The sequence below is a fragment of the Etheostoma spectabile genome, chromosome 8 (assembly GCF_008692095.1).
Source record: "Etheostoma spectabile isolate EspeVRDwgs_2016 chromosome 8, UIUC_Espe_1.0, whole genome shotgun sequence".
Classification (NCBI taxonomy): domain Eukaryota; kingdom Metazoa; phylum Chordata; class Actinopteri; order Perciformes; family Percidae; genus Etheostoma; species Etheostoma spectabile.
In genome coordinates, this window is record NC_045740.1 from 28,966,741 (window position 1) to 28,980,187 (window position 13,447).

At 43.6% G+C, this 13,447-nt stretch overlaps 1 pseudogene; it reads left to right on the forward strand.

The window, feature by feature from the left end:
• The first annotated feature begins 1,108 nt into the window (after positions 1–1,108).
• LOC116693567 (pannexin-2-like) lies at positions 1,109–7,674 on the forward strand (annotated as a pseudogene).
• The last annotated feature ends 5,773 nt before the right edge of the window (positions 7,675–13,447 follow it).

Consider the following 13,447-nt stretch of genomic DNA (forward strand, 5'->3'; position numbering starts at 1 on the left):
TTTACCCTGCCAGTGACATGTCAAAAGGACTTGCCCGTTTTAGAAGAACTATTGTCCTCTCTAACACTGATCGCGTCATCCAACTGAGGGCATCATCCGTTGGACTGCAGTTCCAATGGCATACCGACAATCAGTGCAGCCTCAAGCAGCACTTAAGATGTGATGCTGTAACTTTATTAATGCAAAGTGTATTTCCCTCTTCCTTTAGCCATTTTTAGGATGTGGATAAAGTTTTCTTGATTGTTACTAGGCAGTGGTGGACAGAGCGTTGCTAAATCAGTACTGTATGTATGGTTTCCCAAAAGGGACATATGTTTCTCTTTCTCAGGTATACCTTCCATCACTGCATGATGTCAGCATTAACTGATCAGTGTTTTAGTTTGAGGGAAAAAATAGAAATCAAATATCCATAATTGTATGTTTTTAGTGTATAGTTCCTCGAATCAGAGTCAATGGTGGGTGTTTTTTTTAAATTCAAGAGGCATTGTGCCCCTCATCAATTCTTCCATGAGCCGCCAGTTTTCCATTCTAAGTAGCTCAAATGGACCAAACCAATGCCTTTTTGCGTTTTATGTATCCTTAAAGTCACCGACTTTACTCTCGTTGCAAGGGAGGGCTGAGGGTAAGGGTATACAGTTGGTTACAATCTGACCGCAACGCTATTACAAACAAAATCCGACACACCTGGTTCCTTTAATCACAGAACACAGAATCCTCTCCTTATGATCTTTCGTCCACCATCTGTTGAGCGCACGCAACGTGTCCCCTGTATACATGAACGCATCCAAGGTTTGCCCCTGGTCCCGGGATATAGATAACACTTCTGTCCCCTGGATTAGGGGCTTGGCTTTTTAAGGATTTCATAGATGAGCTGTGGTTTTGTCATAATGACAGAATTGGAGAGGAAAGGCATAAGGACAACAGTATGCGAGAGAAAGTAAAGGGTAAGGAAGGAGTAGGTTAAGATTTTGTTGATTGGGAATGGTTAATGATTAATGAATACACTCCTCACCGATGGACAATCACCTTAACCTTCAAGTGAAATGAGCATTCAGCAGGACGTGTTCCACCCTGACACACACTTGCACCAAATGCTGCTCTTGCCTACATGCATACACACCCACGATGCAACCCGCTCACACCCCCTGACCACTCGTGTGGCTTCACCCATATTCCAGCGGGGAACACACGTTCCACGGAGACTAATGACCACCATGAGTACAGAGAGGGTCAGTGACCATCGTTTAAAGTCATGTTCAGTGCTCCGATGTCTTTTCCCTCATTTACTCAATAAATTCCGTTTTTATCAATGAAGAATACAGTTGCCTTTAGGGGGGTGTCTTGCTTGATTAAAGGCAAATACCCCCTCAAGTTATGACCATTCCACCCTCATCTGGTCACTGCGAGTGATATTAGTCGTCCTCAGCCACTTGGACTGCACAGTAGCGACATGATTGGAACACGAGAGTTTTCCTGAGGAAGGTGTGAGACAATACAAATTTACACTATAACGCCCCTTTGAAAGATGTCCACTAATTATCGGTCTTTTTTCTGCTTCACTGATTTTTTTTCTGATGCTTTATGTGTTTCCACCCTAACTGGTTATCCTTTCTATCAGCCAGGATTGGTCAAAGCTTCTACCTTTCCCGAAGCTCACGTAACACCTCAAGCAATCAACTCTTCCTGGGATGCAAGGACATCTCCTAACTCAGCTCATTCCTCAATCTGCCAACCAAACGGACTGTGGACCTGAGTGCCACGCACTGTGAAATGGAGCAAAACTTAGGTGATCACACCATAGACGTGAGTGAGGAGTTGGCCTTCTATGTTATGCCTGTCTTCTAAAGCGACGGGAGAAACTGGGGAAACTCGTAGAAACACCCAAGCTCCGAAGACACAGACTTCAAGTAATGACCCGCTGCTTTCCTTGACACGTATGGTGACAGGCTCTGAACTTGCACACATTCGATGTGTGGTGATGGGGCCGTCTCCAATGAGAAGTGATGTAAAAATGGGTACGTCACGGCCGTGTTCAAGCGGGAAGGAGATGTATCTCCAGACACGTCACAGCAGGGGGATAGTAGAGGGGTGGGGGGGGTGGGAATCAGACAATGGCCTCCACGCTCGTGGGGCAAGCGGGTACTCAGCTTCTGCAGGAGGGAGTAGTGTGAAGACTGCCCGTGATGACACAATGAGTTCCGACGACTGCACGAAAACATACTCGATTCTAACCGTAGACATGGCCCGGCCAGACCAGGGCGGGTGGCACGCGGTCTGAGTGGACAATGACGTCGTGCCGCTTGGAGAGGGTGGGAGCTTGTACGTCGAGCTAAGGCATGCTAAAACACAGCTGAAGAACTGAAAACCGCATATCAACCGCCAGACTCACCGCGTCAGTGATCAGGGGCGGAATTAGCTGTCTGGCATCATGCTGCATTCACAACACAAAAACAAGCGCTGGTCTGCAACTTGATGATCGTGTTTCCAACAATGATGGACGGCGTCATCCCGCATCTGGGTTCCCTATCTTCACAAGACCTTGCTTGTCGAGTATCTTGGTCCCTAAAGAGGGGCGTTACCTGCCCGCTCGATAATAATGATTCCTCCGATCAGTCACTGCGTAGACATATGTAAGTTGAACAGCTACAAATAGCTAACTAAATAGTGGTACTCACAGTAGGAGATTAGGCGTGGGAAGTATATACCACCATATACAACCGCGTCAACATGCCTCACAAATCTCTCAGTCACTGACCTTAGCTGGAGCCTACTTACCAGCTCTAAGAATCAGTAGACACACTACACGTGCGAGTGTACTGCGTGTTGAGAAGAAGACGGCAGAACTAGGGGATGTTAACAATGAGAACATAGCGGCCCTAGTAGCATAGATGTGTAGTCAGCATGTTATCGGTTGGGATGACTGACATGTCAAGTAGCAGTAGGACTACTGCTTCAACATGCAAGATACGTCACCTTACTACTAGAAAGAGAAGTTACACTATAGTCAACGGTGTGAACTGCTACCAATTGTTGTTGCCAGTATTCTTGGAAATCTTACGCAATTAACAATCGCAGTTTGTCCGCGTAGTAGATACATAGTACCGTCAGGTGGTGAAAGGGGGGGGATACCTTATAGGGAGCGCGCTACACGGAGTCAGATGGCGGTTCGAAGACGGTGACAGTAACGGTATAGCTGTAGCTAATGGGCAGAAGAGTGCCTGGGGCTCGACACACTCCGGCAAGCAAGACTCTCGGGGGCGATCCTTACTCAATACACAAACAACTACAACATACAGAAACCAAAAAAAGAATCGACAAATTCAACACCACAATCACAGCAATTAGAAACAAAGCCATTGTGCATGTCAATGCGCTTGTCATCGCACAGTCACAACTAGACGAACAGAAGAAGGAAAAAAAAAAGAAGTCATGGGGGGGCCCAACGCCGCTCGCTCAGGGAGAGCTGAACGGCGTCGGAGCTGGGAGCAAAGGAAGGCAAGTAGACTGTATATATGGACACACGATACCCTGTACCTCTTTCCTATCAACGCTCAAACTGTGCAAACAAAACATATGAGATATTCATACACTGGTCTTAGCTAAGCGACAAAGCGCCGTTCCCCAGTAAAGTTACATCTTATCTGACAGTATTACGAGTGTTGGTTTGTCGATTGTGACAGACAGTTTATAATAAGAGATTAATCGGAGATGAATTAAGGAAGGACAAGGAAGGAAGGCTTAAATGAGCAGACGTGAAAAGATGGACAGGGCTGGAAGGGCTAGAAAGCGCCCTGAAGGCTAGATAGCGACTGGAATGGAGGGTGAGAGGGAAACTGGGTGTGACTAGAGAGTTTAGTCCCTGCTGATAAGGCTTTCTGCATAGCAGCACCAACCATCTGGGACCAAGCGTTACTTTAGCACATAAGATGTGGGTGTTCAACAAGTCTTTAGTAGTCCCTCACTGCAGTTCCAATGCTTATTTAGGCTTTTGCCAAATCCTTTTTTGATGCTCCGCATCGTGTTCCTCTGTGACTGCCATGTCTTGCACATCTTGCCTATTTTCCACCAACATACATACTATTGCTATTTTTGAAAATGCCTTTTTATACACTGATACAGTTTATTAAAACCATGTGTGACTCAGATGCACTGCCTTATTCAAAAAGAGTAAAACTCACTTCTGCGGCCGTGACCAAATCTAACCTGATAGCAACAACTTTCACAGGAAGGATTTGCTCTCATATTCGCTATCTGAGCCGGTTACAGAAGCAATCATCATTTCAAAAGCAGTATTACAGAGGGCCTGTGGGCTGAACAGATGAATGTTCTAAAAGAATTCTCTAAGATATGATAAACGAAGCAGATCACATGCAGGAATCCCTAGAAAATGGGAATGTGGCTTGAATTTGCATTCCCTCAGTTACTACTAAGGTCCATACCAAACCTATGTTTACCTAATTATCAAATCACTATTTTGAAGTGAATACAGTTGAAGAATTAAAGCTAAGTCTGTTTTAAACATCTGTGGTACTATGCAAACTACAGAAATGGTTAAATTTTGAAACTCATTGTACCACTGTAAGTTTGTGCAAATGCACTATTTTTAGGTATATTATCATCTTCCACTTTTTATAATCAGGTTAGGTACATGTGTTAACTGGGAATTTGTTAAAAACCCGCTTTTTGTCTGATCTGCATGTTTCATCACATTGCCACATCTGCTAATACACTTTCAAGAAGCAACTTGTTTGATCTGTTTGGAGAATGAGTGAATTCTAAAAAGAGCCGAATGTACCTGGAGCATTCTTCTGTCAGCTTATATACTTATTTATATGATGAGATATAATATTTCCAACTTGTTAGTCCGGTTTGGGCTGATTTCTTTCTATCTGCTTTCTTTTAGAGGAGTCCCTATACTGTTACACCCCACACAACTTCACCAAGACCAGGCCCTGTATGCGAGGCTACTGCTGGACGAGCTGCGGGATGCTTGCACCCGGTCTGGCGTCTCACCTTTGGCCTTCACTGTTGAACACCAATTTCCTGGCCCGATGCCCTGCTTCCTTTGCTGGAATCATGTACATTCCTGCTTGGCTGGGAGTTCCTTGCCTCTAACACGCTCACTTCATAGTAATTTCCCTGCTTCAGAGATTGATAACTGCTATCATCGAGCCGCTGAGGGCAGAGCCCGAAGATCGAGAAGCAAGATTCAATCCAAAGTACCTGGCATAACTGAGAGAGCGAGACTAGATATTTATTGAGATGGCAGAGAAGGAGAAACGCCCCGAGCATAACCTATTTTGAAAATATTTGGAGAGACGAGCCAAAGTAACTGCGGCTAAGCTTTACCTGGGGACGCCACCCTCTGATTGTCTGCCTCCGTTTCCATCCCTAATTTCTACCTGGCGCCTACTATGCCCTCCAGAGTCAGACAGGATTAGTTTCAACCTGTGCTCTGGGTGAGCCACCAGACCTAGCAGCTATCAAGAGCTGCAGCTCAGGGTCCTTGTAAGCTGCTTGCTGTGCAGCTGCGCGCATTAGGCAGCAGTAGACATCGCTCTTCTTTTGCACCATGACCTCATCATCTGCTAATTTCTGCACTGGTTTGTGGTGCGCAAGTCCCACTTTGTTTTTGACAACTACACAATGTGGGATTAAAACGGCGGCGCGCTGGCAAAAGATTCTCAGTTTCTGCGACATCAACACCTGGCCATGTTCGCAACGAGACAGTGACCACATCAAGTGCTAACCGGCTGACCTTCTCACCACGCGAGGGACCCTCATGTATACACTGTGGTCAGGCAGCTGCTGGCTGACTTTCACAGTCCAATCATGATCTAACACCCCTGTGAGTGACTCTGGGATCAAACCAATTGATGCCCACCTGGACCCTCTGATTTGGAGTGGGAGAGATTGCTGGGGAGCCCCTGGTCATCAAACGGCCGACGAAAGAAGAGAAATGGATCCCAAGCTCAAATCCTCTTCCTCAGTCTTTTAAGGTAGGCATCTGCCTTGGACTATTACCGTGGCTCTTTTGTAATTCATCAACATTCATGTCCGTGACATCAGGATGGAAAAACATCTAAACCTGCTGTCCTTTAAACAGAATTATCTATACCTAAGTTGTCGCTGGAGAACAGCATTCAAATAAACATGGAGGGTGGCTGACCTGTTCTGTTCATTATCGCCTCTCAATGAGGGCTTGGGAATTGTCCTCAGCTGAAGTTTAATCTGGGCTGTATGTACCTGTTTTTTGTGTTTTCTGTCCTTTGAAAGGAACCTCTTCTCAGACACTTGTGGAAATAAACGGGCAAGCCTGAAAAACCCACACCATCAGCGAAAGGCACTTGGCATACAACTTCACCGCACCACTTCTTGATACCAGACACAGCACAATATCCTGCAATAAAAAGTATGCATGACTAATAACATGTGACTTTTTCATTTAAAGGATCTGCACTCGATATTCAGCACATATATCCGCAGTTCACACTATTTGCTATGTAATACTTATTTAGGATAATGCTCCCTGAGCAGAGACTAGTCCCACTGTCGGGTGGTATCATAGTTTTTTTTTTTTTTTCTCTGTTCTTTTGTTATGAAAAAGAAAAAAAATGGAACAGTGTAGCGTATCAGAGGCGTATGCATTTCAAGTTGATGATCGTTCTATTAGAGCGTGTGAGGCAATCTCAGAACCCTTTTTATTTTTGATATTGAGTACAGCCCTTAAGCTGTGCTAATTACTATTATTATTTCGCAACTGTATCAATGAGGTGAAACTGTGTTATGTTAAAGGGATTGCTCGTAGAGACAAACCCACATGATAGTTATCCACAGTATTGCTGTAACTATATAGTATTGTAGTTTTTGCATCGTTCATTATTGATGTTTTGGTTTCACAGCCCATCACTTGTGATTTATGTTCACAGCACAGCATTGGTTCCACGGGAAGTGCATTTAACATACTACTTGGATGAACTGCTTTTTGTTTTAATTGTTATGTGCTTCCTTATTTTAAGTCCGACTTTTATTTTCCACTCGCAATATGAGTGGTATGGAGAACAAGCACACTCGCACTTCTCTCTGGACGTCCACCCATACATGCTGACAATTGTTGCGTACCCAAGGTGGAGGCCACACCGCAGAGCCTCTGCCTCAAAGCACAACATGGATACAGTGTACCTCGAGGCACACCCTGATCTGTTCACGTGTCTGTGCCATTACAGGTAGCCTGCTAGTTTGTTAGACCTTGTTCATTTCTGGTTCAGGGATCGATTTCGCCATCTCATCTATAATGTAACCTTAACATATTCCGGCAACCCATATGCATGAATATTGCAAATGCTACCTTCCATGATGGCGCAATCCAGTCTTAGTGTGCAAGAAATGCTGCCCTTTGAAAAGTTTAGAAGATGGGATTGATTTCAAACTCTTACATTTCCATTTGACTTTCCCTCCTCTCTTGCTCTACCCTGTCCTGTTGTCCTGTGTTCTTGTCGCTTCAGAAACTAAGATTTGCTCTCCACAATCCACCAACACTGCCTTTTTCTACGGTGACCTTGCCCACCAATGCTTACTTAACGTGTGAGCCCGAACCCTACCTCCAGCGAGGACGCACTCGTCCCAATCTCCTCCTCCTCCTACTTCTCCAAGGGAGCCTCCACCCAGATGTAAACTGAGTGTCGCCACCCCCTCTGACCAGAGCCCCTACACACCAGCTTCGATTAACATACACTCCCTTGAGAAGAAGAGGAGAGAAACCGCAGGGACGCTGCGTGGCAGAGAGGACCCGGGAGCTCATCGCTGCTGGGGAAATAATGTTAAAGGAAGAGAAGAATATGGATCGCCGACACTACCTCACATGACCACCATGTGCTGATCACCGTGCGATCGGAACACCCCCTCTGCCTTTAATGACCTCCACACTTCTGTGATTAATTGACAGTGGAGACTGAACACGTACTCTAGTATTCCGAAAAGCCTAAAAGACTCACTTTTAGGATGGAAAATTAAGGATTAACCAATGTTTGGGTATTTGATTTAAAAATTGCCCCCCCCCCCCCCCCCCTTGACGAAGTAATTGCTGTTGGAAATGATTTCACATTCATGTCTCAGGAGCTGTGTACAGCTAAACACCCTCCATGAACCCCAGTGATTTTAATTCAGCAGGTGCTACCGTGCAGGTTTTATACAGCTTCAGGCTTGCAAAGAAAGAGTGCAATGAAGTCATGACTTATCCAAGAAAAAAAAAGAAAATAAAAAATGACCCACACCTTAAGATGCAAGAAGACGCATTTATAGCTTCAGCAAAAGGTATTTTAAACACTATGATCACGCTGAGACCCTTTAGCCAATAGCAAAGTAGAAAGGGCTCTGCAATACAGTTTAGACTGCCCAATTAAATCAAACGATCCATATAATTGGTGGCATAAGGTTACGCGTGCAGCATCATCTTTCTCAGACCGCTAGACATAGACGCTGTCTATATATGACATGTTTGTGGGGTGTTTAAAAATGACACGTTTCATGGCGTATCTTGCCATTCACCGTTGATTAGGACTGTGTATCATCTTGCCTCCACTATATGCACGTCATTATTTAATATTTAAATGGCGTGTTATACTAAAGTGACAGAAGTTACAAAAAAGGGTTTGTGTTGGGAGGTGACATGCAACTACAATAGTGCGCAAAGAAACTGTCAGATATGTCTATATATCTATGCTAGATGCAGTGATTTGGGTTGTTATAAGCCTCTAACGATGAATGGAGCTGTCTCATGTAAAGTATGTGAACTTTTGCGTTCTGCTGGCTTCTTGTGGAGTCTGTGATGTGAACTGAATGCCGTGATGATGAAATGTTAAGCCTTACTCCCTATAAGGTTTATTATGTGATGACTGAGCTTTTGCTTGCCATCTGCTTTCGCTGACCCAATCAAAATTCTTTCGGTACGTTTCTGCCCTGTCTCACATTGTAAACTTCTGCGTTTGAAGGATTTAATGGTTAAATAGTTGGTCCTTAGTTGATTTGCGTAGAAACCCAACTTTTAAGGTATGTAAGCATTTTCACAGGCAATTAGTGGGGACAAGGGATGGTGCCTACCACAACCACTCCCATACGCGTTTCATGCATTTGCATAGGCCTAGGGCTGCACAATTAATCGAACATTACTCGGCGAGCACGATTGGCTAATCGGTAGGCCCTTTTACATTGCATGCTCCGCTCATTAAAGGTGTCCTGCCCACATGTATTTCATCACTTTTGTTAATGTCGAGTTCTGCCCTGGGATGCCTTGGTAGACATTTTTTGTGGAAAAAATGCCTTGTTCCTTGTTTCAAGCTATTCTAGCGGTTATAGAATCCCTGCAGGAGATCTCCGCTCCTTTGTGCTAGTTCTCAATTATACAATGAGCTGAAGCGTGGACCGGATTGGCTAATTCTACCAATGAGAGCCTGGCTATAAGCTCCTTTATCCAGCACACCTGTGTGAGCTCATGATAGTAATGAGCGCGGCACATGCTTCAGACTGACCATCTTTCTGATTTGGCCTGATTGATCCTCATTTCTTTCAATGGCTAGAGCTGACAGAGAGGTATCAGTTTGTTTCACATTCACGAAATAACCTACACAGATAGACCTAATTATGTAAAAAATGGACGTAAACGTTTTATGTGCAGTGCACTTAACGTTCCGCTGCTTTCAAATCAGTGCTTCCTAACTAGCAGCTTTAATCTGGAAGGACAGTGCCCGCCAGCAGTGGCATTAAACAAACGGCCGACCACGGTAAATCGCTTGTAGACGACACCAGCGCTACAGACACAGCACAGCCTCTATACACATCACGCTGCCCGTGTGACTCACAGCCCGTCCTCGTTCTTGCGTGATGGACGGCAATGTCAGTGTAAATGCCTCACCACTGACTCAAGAATTCTGTATTGCCTGGAAAAAAGAAATAACCAAGCACCTACTCTCCGAGCGAGTTACCCAAACAGTACTTCATTTATAACATCCTTATTGTGAGCAAAGATTTTTACATTAGCAGGAATTACCAACCATGGAACTGAAGCGGTGCTCTGTTTATTTAAACGTTCAAGTTGATAAAAAATGTTTTGTCCCTAAAATCAGAGAATAATCGTAGTAATCCTGAACTCAATATTGATCAAAAATAATCGTGATTATCATTTTGGCCATAATCGTCACCCTACTGCTCGCCTACAGTTATTAGAAAATAAGGACGACCTTCACTGGTTTACACGTGCAAAATTCACCATTGGGCTGTTGGCGTGGCGTTCCTACAGTATCAGGTAAGACCCTACAGTTTGTGTACCACACTCATCTTTTTTTCTGTGCTTCATAGCCGACTTTTGTGACAGCAAGTTCCCACAGCAGCCATTGTTCGTTTGGTGGAAATATCAAATGACCATTCATAACCAGGTTTGCTTCAGAATCCCTTGTTAAACTGCTCAAGCCACTAAATGCATCAAACGCCTTAATACTTGTAGTACCAGTGTGTGTGAGAATCATGTGATCTGTTTGACACCTCACTCCTTCCAACGAGTTTAACTTGAGACAGGTGAAGGCAGAAGAAAACTGTACAGTCTATGCTGGCGGAAACGTAGAGAAAAACTACAGATTTTGACTTGTAACTGTGTCCAATGTAAATGGCAAGTATCTATTAAAGAAATTCACTACATAAAAAAACAAAATTTAAAAATGTCGCCTCCCAACTCTCAATGACTACACGTTCCAGAATACACTCGGCTGTCAGATTCAGCCAGCCTGTACGGTGAGGAGAACACTGACATAGCTAGCTAGCAACGGACTGACAAGCTCATAATTGTTGTTATTTCTTTTAACCACTATCCAAATATCTGTACTTGGTAATTACATCATTTGTTGTGAATTGTTCTGTTTCAACGTTTATTATTTTACTAATTCTTACCCCGACTTGCTAGCTTAACGTCATATAGCCTTATTAGCAGCATCCGGGTAGCTAGGCATTGCCAACCCGATGGTTCCTTAGTAAATAACTGGAAGTAACGTTACTTTAGCTATAATCTGCCCCCCCCCCCCTGCAAGTTCCTGCTTCTTTAGAGCTGTGCAACCTCTCTTGGTACTAACATAACCTTATGTCTCATGATGCTTCGTCAGAAACGTTAACTCTTTTGATTACTAATAAATCCCAAAGTTGACGTCACCACTTTTCCCATCACGTTACCGTTACAGCTTTAACCGTAAAGCCAACGTCAGCAGTACGTAACAATGTACTAGCTACTACTTTAGCCCCACTACTGTGCGTCCGTGAACGTCTCACGCCCGCCGGTACGGGCTGTCTTCCTGCTCTCTGTCACACGCACTAATCAGGTACCTCAACATGTATCAATACAACAATTCAGAGGTTTGTAACACTTACAGTCCTTGGTTTTGTGTTTGTGTGTGTGTGTGTGTGTGTGTGTTGTGACGTATGTGTAATGATAAGATGTTTTTGAACTGATTTTTTGCCAGATGTCCGCCGTGCCTGGTTATAGAGGGACACACTGACTGGACAGCTGTTTTAGTACGATGCAGTCCGTGTAAAACACGTTATTCTGTTGCTTGAATGTTTTTCAACCATTGCAATTTTAACTTGTCCTGAGCCGGTTACCTAATTATTGCATCACCCGTCTTTCTCAACTGCTGTGTGGATAGAATCACCTCTTAAATTGCCCTGATCTAATTCTGTTAGATCGAAGTATATTTGCTGTTTTTATGTCGTCAGGATGATCAGTCGGCCATCAGAGGACCCGTCATAGAGGAAACTGCCTAGTCTACCCCGGGCTCTGTAAGTTTTTGGTGTACAGTGTATTTCTGTACTTCATCAGAATATAGTGTTATACTATTTAATTTTAAATGACGTTTGCCATATCATGCTCTTTTTTAAATGTCAATATTATTGCAGCCGCAGCCTGTTCATCGTCATTTCTACCTTTAAGAAGTAAATGTTGCAGATGACACATAATGACTTGCCACTTTTACTGAAGCGTGTATTTTATCCTCACATGAAATAAGCCATTAACTTTCAAAGGCAGGTTTTCCAGAAACATCTATACAGGCCTATGAGGTTTGATACCGTCTTGAACGACTAGTCCCCTATGGACTGTTTTTGTGCATTTTTTATTCATTTTATTTATTTATCTCAACAATCAACAATGGTGCAAGACAACACACATTTTACAACCATAAATAAAACACCACCAATCAAAATGAATACAAAATAAGAATAATAAGATCCACAGACTGCATATGAAAAGCTATTGTTATACTAGGACTTTTTGGTGTGGGCTGATCTTGTCTATAGTTTCCTAAACAGCTGTAACTTAGCCTCCTCCATCCATTAGCCGGATTGCTTTGTTTTTTAAGGACGGGGATGGAAATTGCTCTAAGTATGCTAATGCTTTTAAGAACAACTATAAAATCGAAATGCTGGAAAATGAAACTATATCCCTTGTTTTATTCTATATCATCGTAGTTATAGTAGGACATTCAGTAATTCACCTTTATTTGTACTGAGAATTACTCACACACTATATATTACTTTGTAATATTCTGTCCTTTTTACTGTCCACTTTAATATCTTCGGTGTTGTCCCTGTTGTAGCTATGGTGAAGCAATGGAGCTTCTGTGGCAGTTAAGATCCATCGCAGCCAGGCATCTCCTGACTCCCGGAGACAGTGAGCACACTTACTGCCCCAGACGGCAGGCACCTATACTGGTTGGCACGGCCCACTTAATGACAGCAGGCAAAAGATGTGGGCCACGGTGAGCAAATAGAAATAACGACAATTGGTACAGTACGCTATGTCGCTTACACTCTGGTGTAAAATGCATAGGCTCATTAATTGTCAGTAAAATAATGAAATACCTCCCTAATGTAGAGTAGCACCTGTGAAGTTAGTTGGCCCGCCTGTATATACTGTATTTACTTTGGCGTTCCTCTTTGCTTAGCATATGTTTTTTTTTTCCATATTGATTGTTTTGTTTTACTTCCTCCCATTACTGCTCATTGGCTATAATTGGTCTCTTTCTTCCCTGTTATGCTCCTTATTCCTCTCTCTGGTTGTTTCTACATACCCACTTGCTCTTTCTCCGCCTCACCAGACGACCGCGTGTGCACCAGATGTGGTGTGGTGGAGCGGTGCCAGTACAATGGTGTCCTGCTGAAGATTTGATTAGATACAATGCGATGGAAGCCAACGACACAACCTGTAGAGTCCTCAGGCCATCAAACAGGGCAGGCTTTCCAGAATGAACATGGCAAGGCACTTTATTTGGATACACATTTCAGCAACAGGGCAATTCAAAGTGCTTTACATAAAAACGATTAAAAATACGAGAACAAAAGTTACACTGCGGATAAGAACTTAACATTAATGATTGTCGTAAGAGGTGTTTTGGATGTGAACCCCCTACCC